Here is a 3,919-nt window from a genome sequence, read left to right on the forward strand (position 1 = left end):
GCGAAGCACTGAATTAAGGAAGGCGAGACTTAATGGGCTTTCTTTCCTAAAAATAGATCTTCTCATGAAAGAGATGAAGGGCATTGCCCAAGGAGGTCAGCCAAAATTGTCTGAAATTATGCTCTCACCTAGATCTGCTGTCCAAAATTAGCCTATTCTCTCCCTACGTGGGTTCAATGCTCCCTGAAGATGAAACGCAGCACAACACTCATTTAATTTAAAAGGGAAGCTAAAACATATGGCATGCCATGGCTGCAGTGCTAGGAAATCCAGCTTAAGACACTTCATTATGATTAGGAGGATGCTAATGAAGGCAAGGGGAACAGAGAGTGTGTGTGGGGCTGGGCAAGGCAGGGAGAGGAGATGTTGCTGAGAAGAATGGCAAGGACCTGACCCAGAGCTGCTTTCACCATCCAGAGTTAGGCTGATCCTTCTGGGAAAAGGGAAGGAAGATGATTTGCCTTCAATGATTCTCCAGGCTCCTCTGTGTGGGTGTTTTCTGGGCTCTGTGATTAAGAGAGAGCATTTGAAAGCAATGGGATAGGAACCTTGTTTAAAGACTTGAGTGTTCCTTTCTGGTTCTTTCTTTTTAATTAATCTGAGGTTACAACTCAGAGTAGTTGGGGGAAGGTGTTTGACGAACAGGAGGTTAATGGCAGGTGAAGGAGGAAGGGGATGAAATTGCCAATAGGAGCCAAGCAGAGTGTGAAGGGGCAGATGCACAGGGCTGGCTCATGGGCTTGGAGGGAATAAACTCCCCAGGGAACAAAACAACATTAAGTAAAAGAAAAAGAGGTTGGGAGTTTTGATGGGATTTCACCAATGCAAAGCACCCTCCCCACTCCTGGCGCCGTTAAAACCAACCTGCATGTTCTCCCCTCTGTCTTTATCTTCATGAGAGGGAAATTTTGCTGCTGTTTTGGGGTTTTTTTTTGTTTTACCACCTGAGGATTGAGGCTGCAGAAGAGCACTGGAGGGGATGGGCAGAATCCCTGTGCCTTGGGATGCTGTAAATGATGTGCTGGGAAGGAGGAGAGGTCCCCATCCCCTCTGATGGGGCAGAGGGGCTGCAGGATGGTGACAAATCCCTTTGTTCATTGCTTTCCTGGAGAAGGGCTCCTCAAGTTACTGCTGCCTGGCTCTTGATCTCACCACCACCTCTGAGTGATGAGGGAGGCTGGCAGCATCCCTCCTCCACCCCTCACTTCCACTGCTGGGAATTTTGGAGGTCTGAGTTGGTTTTACCAAGTGAGAACACCCTTGGGTATAGGTTCAGACACCAGGGATGTTTGCCTGCCCTGCTTGAGGAGCTGAGGTTCCCCATCCTGGGGCACAAACCTCACTCACCTGCCCCACCAGGACATGCACATGATAGAAATGATGATTTGAGGGCTTGGCAATGTTACTTTTTTATTCTGTTCTCGTGGGGGGCAGCCTCGTGGGTTTTTTGGATGCTGACTCAGCTGACTGCAACCCAAATGCAGTTTAATTTTTGCTGGGGGGAAGAAAAAGTCACATTTCCAGAGGCCTTGTCCCCACACATCTCCAGGAGAACTGGCCCTGGGACCATTTCTCTCTGCCCAGCACAGCCCAGCCCCACTCCCACCACTTCCAGCCTTTCTTTGAGCCCATTGCTCATTGCCACACATCCCCAACAACCTCCAGCTGTGAATCACAGGGGAAAGTGTTGGCTTGGGTTTTCTCCCCCTGAAAAATGCCTTTAGGTGATGAATGCCCAATGCTCCTCCAAGGTCCCAATGCTCCTGGGGACTGTCACAGGTCTGTCAGGGCATTTTAATTGTGCAGTAAGGAGGGTCAGTGGTTTTCTTGGCCCCTGATCCAGCCTGCAGAGCAGACACTTGGCTTGGAACCTGGCCTGACCCCCACTTGTTCCATCCACACTGCCAATTATCCACCAGGACCATCCAGGGGGGGCAGGTTTGGGGTGTTGGGGGGCTTAGTGAACATTTCCAGCCTGCTTTGAAGATGGAAAATACTCAAAATGTGAGGAATTAGTGTGATTTCAGCCTGGGGAGTGGGTAGGTCTCACTCAATGCTGTCTTTCCTGCAGTGCTTGAGCTTGACTTCTGTGGGCTCCTGCTATTTATTTTCTTCTTTTGGAAGGACTCAAATCAGGAGATTTCTGCAGGTTCTGTGATGCTGCAAGCAGCTCTGCAGGCACTTGGTTTTCAGCATGAGTTTACATAGCTTTCATTAAACCTGATAAACTAAAAAAAAAAAAAAACTAATCAAAACCAAAAAAAAAAAAAACCCTGGGTCAAAATAAGGTTCCTGCTCCCTCCCCCTCTTCTATGCCAGCTGAAAAAGATAAATAAATGGGTTGGATGTTAAACTTTTTAAGCTGGAAAAGTAGAACTTTCCCACGCTGCCTCTCCATTTAGCAGCTGACAAGGCAGACCTGTAATCACCAGCTCTACCCCAAGACAAGCTGAAAAACAAAATGTTTCTGGAAGGCTGAAGGTAGGTGAACATTTGCAGCATGTCACATATTAAGGTGGTGTCTAACGAGCTCCATGTCCCACTTATAATTGAAACAGAAGAGAGTATTCACTTTCCATTCATTTTTAAAAGACTATTCAAATACCCTTTCATCTCTGCTAAACAGCCTGCCATGTATTTGAAGCCATTTTATATTTTGTTTCTACAGACATCCAAAAAAACAGAGGTGAGTATTTTGGAACATTGATAGAAAGATGCAAAGGCTTGTGAGGCACTGAATGGCTTCAAGCTGCCTCCAACACATTCATCTTCCCGAGAAGAATTAAGCACAGTGTGATTCATTTTAATAGCAGAAGAAAAATAATACTACGATGGAGTGCTAAGTTCCCAACCTTTGATGGTAGACTAAAAAAAGAGAGAGAGAGAAGAGGAAAAAAAAAAAACCCTACCTTTCTTCCCTTATGTTGTTGAAGTCTCCCTACACCCATCCGTTACGTCCAGCTTATCAATTAAGATGAACCCCATGAACTTCAGATGGGTTTTTTTTTTTAAAACAAGGCACCAACTATTTGAATGTGTAAAAGTGCCTGCAGCTCCCTTGAACTGGGAGATTCAGTCCTGAGCTCTGTGTACTCGGTGTGAAGTGGAGCCCTTTGATAGAAGTTTTACTGATGTTTTAAATGAAGTCTTCTCACACACACAAAATAACCCAGATAATTTAAAACCTCTTGGAAAAAAAATAGGGTGGAGAGGAAAAAGGAAAAAAAACCAAACCACCAAAGCCCCTGGTTGATGCCATTGGTCTAGCAAAAGAAACTGGTGTTGGTGACCAACAGGAGGGACCAAAAAGCATTTATTTCCATGCTTGCTTTCCCAGGGTTACTTGCTGGAGGAGGGGAAGGTCTGGGCAACAGCTGGGAGACAAATCCATCCCTGGCATGGGCAGCTTTCCTCAGGAACAAATTAAGCTCCTAGGGTAAGTTTTGTACCATAAATACCAGCGAGAGGGAAGGCTCCTGATGCCAACCTCTCAGCCAACACATCAACCACAGAGCTGGGTTTTGCTCCAGCAGGTGATGGGTCCCACTTGCACTCTAAGGCTGTGACCCCCATCCCTCACTGATGATGGAATCCTCAGTGCAGGAGAGCTCCAGCATCACCAGGGCCCTTTGAACATCCCACCCATCCCTCTCCCAGAGCAGGAAAATGCCCCTTGCTCCTCCCTCAGCCCAGGTTTGGCCCTGCACCATGTGCTAAACTTGTAAATGATTTAATCACTGCACTGAGGTGCAGCCCCAGCCTCTGCTTGGCTGCAACCACTTCCCAGCAGGAGTAGCTCCTGCCAAAACTCAGCTGCTGGTAGTTTCCAGCTACCATCACATATGAAAAGCAACTTTTTAAGGCATTAAAGGTGAAGAAAAAAAAAAAAAACAAAACCCAAAAAATTAGTCAGACAATA

Source organism: Calypte anna, chromosome 18 (assembly GCF_003957555.1).
Source record: "Calypte anna isolate BGI_N300 chromosome 18, bCalAnn1_v1.p, whole genome shotgun sequence".
Taxonomy (NCBI): Eukaryota; Metazoa; Chordata; class Aves; order Apodiformes; family Trochilidae; genus Calypte; species Calypte anna.